The sequence below is a fragment of the Mauremys mutica genome, chromosome 14 (genome assembly GCF_020497125.1).
Source record: "Mauremys mutica isolate MM-2020 ecotype Southern chromosome 14, ASM2049712v1, whole genome shotgun sequence".
In the NCBI taxonomy this organism is placed as follows: domain Eukaryota; kingdom Metazoa; phylum Chordata; order Testudines; family Geoemydidae; genus Mauremys; species Mauremys mutica.
Window position 1 is genome coordinate 24,121,590 of NC_059085.1, and position 13,812 is coordinate 24,135,401.

The 13,812-nt window shown below is 40.6% G+C and overlaps 1 long non-coding RNA gene across 1 annotated transcript in view; it reads right to left on the reverse strand.

The window, feature by feature from the left end:
- The window catches only part of LOC123349230, an 82,449-nt gene extending 80,704 nt beyond the window's left edge, over window positions 1–1,745 (reverse strand). Inside the window, exon 1 of the long non-coding RNA XR_006573424.1 lies at window positions 1,642–1,745. This is a non-coding gene — a long non-coding RNA (uncharacterized LOC123349230). The remainder of the gene's footprint in view (window positions 1–1,641) is intronic.
- Window positions 1,746–13,812: the final 12,067 nt, after the last annotated feature.

The following is a 13,812-nucleotide window of genomic DNA, read 5'->3' on the forward strand; positions in this document are numbered from 1 at the left end:
CTTGGGTGCCTACTTTCTCTCACTGAATGTGATCCATCAAGTAATCCATCCCCTGTGCAAGTCCACGGACAATTACAGAGTACACATTTTGAAAATCAAGCCCCAAATACCATTTGATTGTGCACGGCCACTTGCACGAAGCCTATGCACCACCCTTTGAACAATTTTCTTTTCATATTCATACAATCCTTTATCAAAACATTGTTGTGCATTTAAGCTCCTACAGCTGGATCCTCACTCTGAACAGAGAAAGGAGGCTGCAGGGAGTTGCTTTTGGTTCTCTGGTTCAGAGCCACCGGGCCCTGCCACAAGTTAGAGATGCACAAGAGCAGCTCTAACTTCAGGAAACTTCCACCAGTGAAAGTTCATTATGCCAACAATATGAATATCCATTCCTTTTTTAGATAGGACTATGCTATGCAGGGATCAAGTCTTTATATGGATGCCATTTAAAGCTCTCAGCGTGTCTTTCCTGGAGATGTCTGCCACGAGTCTACATCAAAAGTAAAATTAACTGTCTGTACATGTCAAATTATCTTGCACATACTGTACAGAGAACTGAACCCAATTTGGAACTCAGGTTATTGTGAATGTTGTTTTTTATCATTTTAATGGGACTTCATCTTATTCTAAGCAAACACAGTGACAAACATTTAATGGCTTAACTATTAAACTGAAAAGTGGATGTAACATGATAAAGTTGCATTTAGGATTTGAGTTTGTAATCCAGAAAATGTCTTTTAAGATTCTCTATTCTACCCAAATATAAGGTGGGAAAGAATAGGACTGATGTGAGACAGCATTGTCATTAAAATCTATCTGAAATCCTCCAGTCCTTTTGCTAATGACCACCTTATCTGTTCCTATCCCTGTTCATTTGCTAACTCTAAAAACAAGTGGTTTCAAAATGCTGGCACATATGGTTTAAAATGAGAATTTAGCACTTGCATTCCCAACATATTATATCAATATGTTCCACTTTAATAGAGATCATGAAAACTAAAGAGGGGAAAAGACCTGTTAAGTCATCCCGTTCATCCCCTGCCCATGCATAACTGATCCCTGCAGTCTTCTCACTAATACTTTGTACGTGTATTTTTAGTTGGTCTCCCTCTGAGGAGGCTGGTGACGTCTTAAAGCTGGGAAGCAAAACTTGCATATAAATCTGGGCTTAGCACAGCAACAGTTGAAAAGTAAAACCATACAATATCTGACTTAGAAATGATAGGTGGTATGTCCCTCAAGAAGCCCCACATTGAGGCCTCATGAGAAGATGGCAACTACAGTAAGAAAAGAAAACAGCTAAGATCCTTATGCTTTCCCCGACTGAAGCAATTGAGAATTTTTCCATTGACTTCAGTGGCAGCAGTGTCTGGCCCTAATTTCTAAAAGATCTTGATGCTGACTCCATTATAAGGATTCTATGGACCATGCATCATATATATGAGTCTTACAAATTCCTCTGTGTATCCCTGATACTGAAGTAGACTGGCTATTTAAAAAAAAAGAGAGAGAGAGAGAGAACCAGGTTACCAGCCCACTGAAGAGCTTTCATCATCTATATGATGAAAGACTGAAACGTGGATAATCCATTTTTATTTTGATACCAATTATGGAATGTATTCTTTGGTGGTGGTTTACCTGAATGTAATGGAATGCCTTTCCAGAGCTGCTCAGTGTTTCATTTCTTCTCTTTATCAGCATGAAGTATTTAAACTGAGCTCGTTTATCTTTGGACACTGGCCCTATGTCAGAGAGAGAGAGAGTAATTAGAGCCTTCTCCATAGGAAGGAGGCTTTTTGTTCTTTGTAAGAACTGTGCCTTTTTAACAGCTGAATAAGGCTTTGTTAAACTGTAAACAGTCAGATGTGTAATCAGCTATTCAAAGTCGCAAAGCCTGTAGGAAATAAATACAGATGACATCTGCTTTTCCAATGCATTTGCTGAGGGTCTGGATGGTAGAGATCAGACTAGCTCAGCACACCAACACGGTTTATTGTATAATATTTTAATGTTTGGAATGAGTTTGTGGCTTCCTGAGAACAAGGACTGGACAAACTAAGTCCATCAAAGAAAGACACAAACAGCCAGATTTTGAAAGGGGCCTCAGCATAGCTTCAGTTGCAGCATGTGCAGTCACTTGCACTCCTGCTTATATGTCCATGAAGATGGGTTTGGCACAAGTGATGATATGCTGAAAATTGAGGTACAAACTATATATGCAAAATCGAGTATGTATAAACAGAGATTACAGTTTTAAAACCATCCCTTACAAATTCCATATAAACAGTAGAGATGATAGAATAAATTCAAAGCAAGTACTGAAAATGTACAAAACTGTCATTGTTATTAATGTTATCATTATTTAATGTTTTATTACATTTTAAGCATCGACAATATGCTCAGTGTATAAAAGAAATACAGGCAATCTCTGCCCTGTATTGAACTGAATGGGCCCATGCTTGTAGTTTTGAGACAGAATCAGTACCTAAAAATAGAGGTAATGATCCCAGTATCCTGGCCAAATTCCAGCATGGTTAATTATTCCCCTAAATTCTTCCTGCTTTCCAGTGTATTTTGGGTGTTGTCACTTGCTGTGAACTCGTGACTGACGGGCTGTGTTTAGGTGTGAATGCTGAGATTCCAGTGTTTCCTGCAGCCTGGGTTACAGCAATCCGACAAATGGGTCTCTGCAGGGAGACTGATTCCTACACTCGCATCTATCCTGTGTGGACCCAATTGCAGGACTGGGGTCTACATTGCTTTAGGTACCACAAGATTCTGTGGGATGAACCAATTTGTAAACGTAACTCATTCTGATTTCCTGTGTTTTCAGACTCTCTTCAGCATTCTAATCTGTTATGGGCCTGTGTTAAATGTTATACTTTAAATTTTAAATGGCTCTGTAATAGTGTGTGTGCCTGTACATATATATCCATGTATTATAGGTAGTCCTGACAGCAATGCTTATATTAAGGTTGCCTAACACTTTCCGTTAGAAGACGCTGTTTTCCATTCATTGTGACTGTCCCCTACTTGAAGAGTTCAGGCTCCAATTTTCTATGCTGGGTGTCCGCCTTGGTTTGGAAAGCTTTAGCTAAAATGGTTTGGCCATTGTGGAGAAGGAAGGGAAAAGACATTGTTTTGCCAATGTTACTGCCTACATCCATTTCACTGAGAATTTTCTTCAGCTCTAGACACTGGTGCAGGGACTTGAAACTCTGCACAGGGGTTTCCCTAGTCTCAGGGATGTACCTTTTGTCATTTTGAAGAAAATCCACTATGACAGGGTCAGGCCAGATGGCTACAGGAGAGTGTTAGAAGGCAGATATATTAGTCCCAGATTAAGTAGATCCCTTTTCCCTGGGTAAGGTAACGGGCAGTTCCAGAGCAAGCAGGAACTTGCTGGAACCAACTAAGGCAGACAGGCTAATTAGGACACCTGGAGCCAATTAAGAGGAAACTGCTAGAATCAATTAGGACAGGCTGGCTAATCTGAGCACCTGAGTTTAAAAAGAACCTCACTTGAGTTTGTAGCATGCATGCGAAGAGCTGGGAGCAAGAGGCACTAGGAGCTGAGAGTGAGAAGGCATATTGCTGGAGACTGAGGAATACAAGCATTATCAGACACCAGGAGAAAGGTCCTGTGGTGAGGATAAAGAAGGTGTTGGGAGCAGGGGCGGCTCCAGGCCCCAGCATGCCAAGCGCATGCTTGGGGCGGCATGCCATGGGGGGCGCTCTGCCAGTCACCGGGAGGGCGGCAGGCGGCTCCGGTGGACCTCCCGCAGGCGTGCCTGCCGAGAGTCCACTGGTCCCGCGGCTTCGGTGGAGCATCCCCAGGCAGGCCTGCGGGAGATCCACCGGAGCCGCAGGACCAGTGACTGGCAGAGCGCCCCCCATGGTGTGCCGCCATGCTTGGAGTGGCAAAATGGCTAGAGCCTCCCATGGCCTCCTCCCAACCAGGGACGAAGTAGCTCAGGAAGTTGTCGCTGTCGAGCAGCTGTTCCAGGAAGCACTCTAGACAGCTGCAGTCCACAGGGCCCTGGGCTGGAACCCGGAGTAGTGGGTGGGCCCAGGTTCCCCCCAAACCTCCCAACTCCTGATCAGACACAGGAGGCATTGACCTGGACTGTGGGCTCTACCAGAGGAGAAGGTCTCTGGGCTGTTCCCTGACCCACATGGTGAATCTCTGAGGCGAACAAATCCGCCAATAAGCGCAAGACCCACCAAGATAGAGGAGGAACTTTGTCACACCCAAATCTGGCCAAGTTATAAATCCCTGGGGGAGAATAACAGTTCATACATGCTTTGTAGAAGCTTGCACTGAATGAGGTACGGAACCCTCTGGTAACATTAGTGTGCTATTCTGTAGTTAAATAGTGTATCACAAAGCATACACACCAGGGAGCTGAATTAAGGTTGCATGGGCATTTCTGAACTTTTGAGTGATTGACATTTCAACCTTAATGTTCTTCTAACATACTGTTTTGTGTGTAATATCTATTTAGATCAGCCCATTCCAGTAACGATTTTTGTTCTTGCATTCCTAAACTTCAAAGAAACCTATTTTTTTTTTAAATCTAAACAATTTTTTTTTCAAGATTGAGCCCTTGCATGCCAAGTTTCAGCCTGGAGCAAATTTTTTATGACTAAATTATGAACCCCGATAAGAATTGTATAATAGTTTGTGTTGGCAATTTCAACTCCAAGAGAGCAAATGCACAACTATAACAAAGAGAGAACATATACCAATGTCTAGAGTCAGGGACTGACCCATAACTCATGAGAGACAAAGCATTAAGGGAATTATAAAATGTAAATCCCTTGTAATTTTCTGTATCTCATATTATACAATCATATATTCCTGTAATATATTTGATTTGACTTTCTAGTTGTGCTTTCAAAAATCATATATAAAAAGCCATCTGAGCCTAATTTCATTGGTCTGAGGGTTGTTGATCATTTTTCTTTTTGCACTCATTGGGTTTCTTAGCCTTCTTGTTACTTGTGGGCTTTCAGAATTGTATTTTTTCCTTTGTACAGTCATAAGTTTTCCTATCTGAATGTCAGCCATATAAGAAAAACATTTCAAATTAAGTAGCAACTTGAATATTGAACCTAGAGTTTTGAAAGTTTTCCTAGTTGGTTTCATACCTTGGGTGAGTGGGGTGGGCAATGGAAATTATTGGAAAACATATGCTAATCACTAGCAAATATCATTTTTTCTAAATATCTGTTTCTCCATTTGAGATTGGAAAATAAAAAGGGAAAAACTACAGGTGCCATTTTTATATTTCTTCTCCTCATGGGGGATTTCATTTCAGTGGTGAATAAAGTGCACCCCATATGTAGTCTGAGTATCAGTGAATAGGTCTGGTTCTCCAAGGTCCAGAGAGCTCTCAGCTCCCACCAAGTGCTCAGTACTGTGAAGGATCTGTCCAAAGTATGCAAAGAACGTTGGGAACCTTTTGAGGTGAAAGATGTTGGTATAAATGTAAGCTAACTATGCTCCCTAGCCTACTAAGAAATGACAGGGAGAGTCAAGGAGGAGTCTCAATTGATAGAGCACCCATTATTGTGGTACCTCAGTGCTTTTAACATGAAATAAATGCATAAGTCTGTCTCTTTCAGCCTTGCCACTTGGAACAAGCCTAGTGATTATTGGGGTTTATTATTTGTAGGTATAGGGATACCGCTGTAATTAGGTGGATTGTTATGGAAAAGCTAAATCATAGAGTAGGATGTCTAGGAAGATGGTTAGGTAAGGGAGAGGATTCTCCTTCCAATCAGGTGCTTAGTTGAAATGAGATTCATACTGTACACCTTTGCTTTGGATTTTGGTTGAGGAAAGCCCTACTGCATTTGTGTTCATGACATTCTTTATGTATACCATACAGCCTGCCATATGCAGGTGTTTGGACATGCAAAATCCTTTCCTTTCCAAGATGGTCTGAAAGGCAAGCTGGGGTGAGGGGAAGGGGGATTTAAATTCAAAGGTACTGAAAAAAGCTTCCATTTCACAGCTACCATGTTGTCATAACATATTTTGGATAAGAACTTTAAAATGTAAGGCCCTTTATTCTGAATTGTTATTAATAGTCCCTTGCCAGTTTTCATAAGAGTTTGCTCCAGTACCCTGTGACTGATGAGTACCATGTTATATTTCACTTGTCCACTTGGCTGGTGGCCTCCACAGTAGAGGTGTCTGCAGTTCTCTGATGTGTGGGAATCATTCTGGCAAGAAAGGCATTATCCACATATAAAGCAGAATATTGTGTCATGACTGCATTGTTCTTGGCATGAAGCACATTTTAAAACTGAAGGGAACATCAATTTTTCCCTCTTTCTTTACATTTTAATCAAAAGAATTGTCCTAACAAACCTGACTTGACCGTATCCTGAGTGTTCCTTATGATATCGCCGTCCAGCACCTAACAATGGTTTTATGGCAGTTATGGAACAACTGAATCTGTAAGTGTTTTTGTTTGTTTTTGTTTTATTTTTTTACAAAAATGTTTTGTCCTGCAATAAAATTTCTAACAAACAAGCTTATACAAATAAAGAAGGGCAGAGATGTGAGTTCTAGTAGGGAAATGGATTGTTTTTCTGTGTGAGCTTATCAAATACTCTGGCTTAAAAAAGAAGCAGAAGAACATAGACAGACAAATTGTGAACAAGAGTCTGATGATAGTAAAAGCCATGCTGTACCCCCCAGGAACAACGCTTTATTGGCTGAGACAATAAGGTGATGGGAATTCTGTTAAAAGTTAGAGATTTCCCCGCTGCCCCCGAATTTGCAGAGTTTCTATAGACAGTTTCAATTTTAATTTTATTTTCCCCTACTCTTAAATTTTAATGTCCGAGATCATAAGACAAGACATAAGTAGGGTGACTCAGCAATATTTATTAGCTTATTAAATTGAACTACTCCTACTGGACTAAGAGAAACCTATAAAATCCCACAAGCTAACCCACACAAGTACAGCACTGTGTAGTGGCAGACTCTTTTCTTCTGTGTGTTAGGCTTTCCTGTAGTTCTTATTGACAGTGACTTATTACTATCTAGGGGTTTTATGTAAATACATTAATACTTGCAGCTGTATCCTAATGCTGTGCTCTTTCAAGTGAATAGAGCATCAGAATGTGCAGTGGTGGCTCTAGGCATTTTGCTGCCCCAAGCACGGCAGGCAGGCTGCCTTCGGCAGCTTGCCTGCGGGAGGTCCCGTGTCCCACAGATTCGGAGGCAAGAGGTCCGCCGAAGCCGCGGGACCAGCGGCCCCTCCGCAGGCATGCCGCCGAAGGCAATCTGCCTGCCGCCCTCGCGGCGACCGGCAGAGCGCCCCCCGTGGCTTGCCGCCCCAAGCACGTGCTTGGGGTGCTGGTGCCTGGAGCCGCCCCTGAGAATATGGTAAATAAGCATGTTAACTGAACGTGGGGACAGTGTGGTGCACTAGAGGGTCAGCTCAGGGGACCTAACTTCTTCTCTTGACTTTGGCACTGACTCATTGAGTGATGATGGGAATTCGTGTCATCTCTCTGTGCCTGTTTCCTTATCTGTAAAATGGGGGACATTGGTACTTCTCTACCTTTGTAAATAGAGCATAAATTCATTAAGTGTTATAATAATAGGTCTCTGGTACCACTAGCAGTGGTACCAGTTTGCTGTTAAACTGAGATTCTCTCTCTCTCTCTCTGTCTCTCAATATTTGGGCTCTATGTGGGTGGAGTGCAGAGAAGCTGTAGTGGTGAAGTCCCGCACTCTGGATTACTCACATATATACATTTACATGCATGCATAAGCATTTGCAGGATTGGGCCCTGGATCATTCTGGAGGTTACAGTAAACTCTGCTAGATATGTAATTGCTCAATGTGTGGATTCCCCACCTCCACAGATTTCTATTATTTGAGCTTATAGCTCAGTTATTGTTTTTGTTCTCCTGCCATGTAGGGGTATGCTGAGTGGGAGTTCTTGTGCAAGCTGAAGGGGAGGGATTTTTTGTGCACTAACAAATTTCCATGTTGAAAAGGATCTTTTTATTCTCTTTCAGTGCTATATAGTTTTTGTTTTGCCTGGACGTTTACAGTCCCTGTCTCCAAGCTTTCTTCGGTTCTTTATAATGTTTACTGAACTTTTAATCTGCTCTCCACATTTAAAAAGCCTCTATTTAAGCCCAGGCATGCTTCCATTCTAGAGCTGCTGTTACGCTATTGTTTTGACTAAATACGAAACAAAATGTGCTCATAAATGACACCTACAGAACTTGAAAAAATACAGAAGCCTACTGTAAGTTTATATTGGTCCTATTTTATTGCTCTGTCACTGATTGATTAAAACCCATAGGAAAGAATGTGTACAGTCAAAGCCACACAATTTCTTATTAACTTACTTTCACAACTTAAAAAAGAAAAGGAATTGAAAAATGTTTAAAATAGAATTTTCTAAAATAATTTTTTATTCATTTTAGGAAGGAATTGGTAATGTAAAAGGAACATTTTGAGGCTCCCAAATTAATGAGGCTTCTGTTCTGTGAAGTCCAGTAAAATTGCTTCATTCATTGCACTTATAGGGCAGTATAAACCTGGTGGAAGAACATTGTCATTCAGATATCAGTTCTGCTAAACCATTAGGAAAAGCACATTCATGCTAATGGCTCTATAGTTAGTTGGTAACAAAAGCCTACAGGAAAATAGATCTGTTTCACAGTTCACTGCTTCTGCAATTTAATCAATATTGTTTTTACTGTCTTTTATTTTTTTTTTTTACTTTATCTATAACATCTCTTTTGACAGGAAGTCTAAGTGCCAGCCATAAAATTACGCTCAAGGTATTACTAAAAAGACCAGTTAATACTATAGTGGGTCTCAAGTTTGTTTATCCACACAAAGCCCAAGGCTAAATATGTATTTTCTGTTTCAAATGAAGAATTTTTACTGCTATCTTAAGGCAGTAATAACGGTAACCTTTTTGCCTTCTCTATGCAAGGGCTAGGTCCTGCCAGGTGCTGAGTGTTTTGGTAGAGCAATTCAGTATGTGTATGGTTTAGGGTGACCAAACAGCAAATGTGAAAAATTGGGACGGGGTGTGGGGGTAATAGGCTATATAAGAAAAAGACCCCAAAATCATGACTGTCCCTATAAAATTGGGACACCTGGTCACCCTAGTACGGTTCAACTGGGTTATCACAACAGAGAGATGCTATGGATAAGGGGCCATGGGATCTGAATTTATGTGTATCCCAAGTGGAGCAGTGGATTTCAGCTCACATTTGTATTTCACCACTCCAACTGCACACAGCCCACATTCTCAAGGGGAGGGCAGAGATCTCAATGATAAAGCTTCCTCCTCTTAAGCAAAACATAAGTTTGACCATCTCTACAAATATGCAATATCAAGTAATGAAAGGAGCATGATGGGATTCAGAGGTTTGTAGCAGAAATAGTTAATTATTTTGTAACATTAATAACCAAAATCATATTGCTCTATGTAATATTAAAATCTGAGCTCCCATAAGCTATTATGTATAGTAAGCAACAAAAATGTGCTGGCACGGTGTTGGAGACCCATGATGACATTCTCTACCCCAAGAAGTTTACGGTTGGAAAGACAAAGAGAAGACAAAATACCCTGGTTATTCTGATTGTCGCTGTCTTTTACTCTGATATGAATCTAGGGTTGAGAAAGTGTTTGCTTCTTCCAGGAGGCATTAAACCAACAAGTCTTTTTAGGAAGGACTCAAATGAGGAGCGGCTGGGGCCTGGGTGTACTGAGATGAGAAGATCATTCCATGCCTAAGAGTAGTATGGAAAGGAGGCACAAAGGAGGATGGGGAGATGAATGGGATGAGAAGGGCATGAGCAGAGATGTTGTCAGAAACAAGATCTGGATGGAGGCTGGAGCAGTTCTGCCAGGCTTTGAAGGCAAGGATGAGAAGTGCATATGTGATATGGGAAGCAAGGAGGAGCCCAGGATTCAAAGGTGGGGGGGGGAGTGATGTGGTATGAATGATAGAGAAGAGATCATTTTAGCTGCATTTTGGAGGGACCAAAGGGAAGTAATCAGAAGTACTAGAGAGGAGGTGGTTAATGTAGTTATGGAGAGAGAACATCTGGGCACAGATAAGGCAAAAACAAAGACAATTTTCAATATGGAGTAGAGAAGCTGCATGGTTTGGTCGGATTCCTGATGTGTAAGGAGCAGGGGACAATCAAGATTACCTACTGAAAGGGTTTTTTCATTCAAATGGTAAATTAAAGCATGGTCTGTGGATAGGGCACTGGACTGGAACTTGAGATTTCAGTTCTGTTTCTGGCTCTGTTGTGACCTGTTGACCTATTGTGTGATCTTCAGCAAATCATTTAGACCTCAATTTTTCCCCTCTGTAAAATTGAGATCATGATACTTACCTTCCTCCTCTAAAATGCTTTGGTATATATGCATACGTGAAAGTCACGTATTGGCATAATCCTGCCAATCTCGCTAATCTTTTATGCACATGCTTAGTTTTAAGCGTGTGCATACATGTAGAGTGCTCAGCTTCTTGCAGATTGAACCCTAGAAGAGCAAAGGGTTATTTTAAATTCAGCTAGCACTCCAGCTAGCATAACAGTCAGTGCAATTATGGGAACTGTGGAAGAATTATACACAATCATTAAAGTACTTCCACTGTGTAACCCTGCATAACTGTCAGAGAATTTTTAGAAAGGGCTTTTTTCCCCAACCCGGTATGTCTGATGTCTACATTTTACAAAGGGCTTTCATAGTCTTTAAGTTTCTTAAGCTTTCCATTTTCACTATTTATAGTAAAATTTATTCTAATAGAAAGCTTAATTCTAAATTTAAAATAGCTTGTATAAAGAACATTTAATAAAATGAGGCATAAAAAGTGTGACAGTATATAAGTGCTATTGTATAAAAACAGATGCAGCCATTCTATTAATATATTAGATTTCTTTTGATTTGCAATCCGCTTGAAAGTTTTTTACTGGCATTTAAAATAGACATAATGTTGGATATCATTTAACGTAATAGTTAAATATAGGTTATTGATTTTTTTTAAAAAATCACTTAAGCAAGGATGGGTGAAGGTGAACTTTGCAAAACCACAGGCTAAATGCACAACTGCTTGTTGATTTGCAGAGCTTGCAAAACTATTGATCCTGTGAAGTTTCTTGTCCAGTTGTTTAAACCCATATTGTGTTTCAAGGACAAATTATTTTTAGAGGGCTTGATACTGCTCCTGTTGAAATCAACAGGAGGTATCTGTCTTTTATCTTCAGGCATGGCTACACTGTAAGCTTTTAAATGTAGCCACTTGAAGCTGATGGAGGAGAGTTCTCCCATCGGCCTAACTACTCTAGCCCTCGCAAGCGGCAGTAGCTATGTCAGTGGGAGAAGCTCTCCCGCCGAATTAGCACTGTCCACACCAGCACTTATGTCTGTGTAACTTATGCCACTTCCGATTTATTCACCCCCACTGAGTAACATAAGTTATTCCAACATCAGGTGTAGTGTAGACATAGCCTTATACATCTGCTAGGTATTTAGGCCCAAATGGTGCAAACACTTATGTATGTGAGCACTTTACTCAGATGAGTTGTGTTGTTGACCTAAATGGAAATACACATGTGAGTAAACTTAGTCACATGCTTAAGAACTTTTGGGATCAGGGCTCCCTGCCACTTTTGTCAAATCTTTGGATTTAATTAGGCTTTATCTTTTTCTTTGAAGCGCCATCTCCAGGAGTCCTGTGATCATGTAAGAATCTCAACTTTCATTTGTAAACAAAAATAAGTTTCTGGCCCTCGAGGTTGCAGAGAAAAGCTGGAAAACTTGAACTCTAAAGGCTCAAACATGAAAAGACAAATAAAAAGAATCCAACCATCTATTTTTTTTAATAACTCAGGATTTTGTGGTGGTGGTGGTGTTTTTTGTTTGTTTAAATTCTCAGGTTGGCAAAGCAATATTTCACTCACCACTGTGATATTAGTGAGAACAGGATCAGGCCTGAAATATTCTCTAACTAAAGAGGAAACAGTGCTCTGTGCTGAGGTTGAGAGAAACCCCAGAAGCTAAACTGGCAGAAACCAGTTCCCTATGCGCTGGATTTTTTCATTAGGATGTTTTTCTCTTTCCTATCCCTGTCTCTGCTCCTTTTTTACCCTGGTGTTTCAGTGAATTCTGTTCCCACTCTGCTCTTACTCCGGCAATCTTACCTTTAGCAGAATGTGAACTCGGTATTGTCTGAGTTGAACTTTCCAACCCAGTTGTCCACTGTAGACTTGTAATTCAGTTAATAAGCTTGTCTATGCCTAGTTAGGCGTGCTCTCACTAGAGCTATCTTGTTAAGTGCCATGGTTTTCAAATGCCATTCTTGATCACCTTATAATACAAGGACACATACATTATCGAAATGAGAAATTAACTTTATATTGGCCTCTTCCTTTCCTCATCTGAAACTGGTTGGCTTCTGGACCATGTTCCTGGGCATAATGAATAGTGTGTTACTGCTGTCACTGGCGCACACACCACCGCCACCACCCACCATCTAACAATGGTGTCGAGTCCTAAAGTCCTTAAACAGTTTGTACTCTGATTTTATTTTCAGACAAAAAAATCTATTTGCCGCTGTGAGCGCGGAGCCTGAGTTCAAGGATTTGTTCTAGTCGTGTTAGTGCCTAGTATTCTCCTCTGGGGAAGCTTATATATACAATGCAAATTCTGAATCTTGCGTATACTTTGTGTATGTCCCCTTAGGCTCCTACCCCCAGCACTAAAGCCCAATAGTAGTTCTAATACTCGTTAAATGGACTGACCCTAGTCCTACTGTTTCCATTTTGCTATGCTTGTTGGTCATATGTGGTAAAATGCACATAAAGACCCATGCACACATGTAAAATTCACACAATAAACACCTTGCCAGTCTTCTCCTGAAAAATCCAACACACCTTAATTTGCCATACCCAAAAAAAAGAGGAGGAGGGGACCTTAATATCGGAACTGAACCAGACGCTTGACTGCGAAAGCAATCCTATTTCACAGCGGCACAGGTTTGACTCCTGTGATCAAAACCCACTCCTGTGGTCAGTGGGCAAACCTGGCCTCTATAAATGGAACTCTTAATATAGTAAAGATTTGAAATGAGGCGTTCAAGTTGCTTAACAGCCTTTGCTAATGTTTGTGCTAGTCTGTCTGTATGGCTGTACTACTTCTCTTAATGAGTTTGTCTTTAAAGCTCTATACAGAAGCATGGCCATTCTTCTCCGTTTATCTATAAAGCCACTTTCAAGACCACCCACAGCAAACTTCAGTCTTTTATGCACATTCACTGAATTGATATTTGGTCCATAGAGGGTGCCATATCGATGTAAAATTAATGGTAAATAATTTCAACTTAATTACATCTTTTACCACATGCTATTTCACAATCACTAACACTTACCTCCTAAGTTTACAAAGAGTATTTTGGCATTGTTCCCATCAAAGTCTAGACTGTTCCCATTAAAGTCTAGACAAGTTACCCAGCTAAATGCCAGTTCCACGCTTGAAAATGTAGGCGGTTAATATGTAAAGCATCTGATTAAGCATCATGCTGCTGTTTGTTTTAATAGGAAAGTAACTGTCCTTAAGATGTCAAATAAAATTACATGACATCCTTCCCACTCTAGCTCTTCTTAAAAGCTTAGGATTTCCTATGATCTTACAGGGATGCTTTTAATGAGCTTTGAGTTCATAATGTTATTGCGTGGAAGATAATCTCCATGTGGTGAAGGTGCAGCATGTAGCACTACGAGGGCATTGCTTTCTCTTAAT